Genomic DNA, 277 nt, shown 5'->3' with positions numbered 1-277 from the left:
ACTGGCCAGCCTGGATGTGCACAATCTCGCGCATGGTGCCTCGCTCGCGTCTCCCCTGCTCAGTCAACGTCCGGGAGTCTATCTGTCCTCCCCTCCACGCCCACCGCAGGAGTACTGGGAAGCGCTGGGGAACCGCCGAGCTGAGAACGCCTGGCAGCGGGATCTGCCTTTTATAGAGGGAGGGCGGGGCGTACGACCAGGCCTCGCCCCCAGCCCGAGCCCCCCAGCTCCAAGAGAGCGGTCACCGCCCGCCCGGCTGACGTAATGCTCCGGGCCT

The sequence above is a fragment of the Fukomys damarensis genome, unplaced genomic scaffold, assembly GCF_012274545.1.
Source record: "Fukomys damarensis isolate Sample0158 unplaced genomic scaffold, DMR_v1.0_HiC HiC_scaffold_10, whole genome shotgun sequence".
Taxonomy (NCBI): Eukaryota; Metazoa; Chordata; class Mammalia; order Rodentia; family Bathyergidae; genus Fukomys; species Fukomys damarensis.
The sequence above is the reverse complement of the archived record's forward strand: the minus strand, read 5'-3'. Positions refer to the sequence as shown.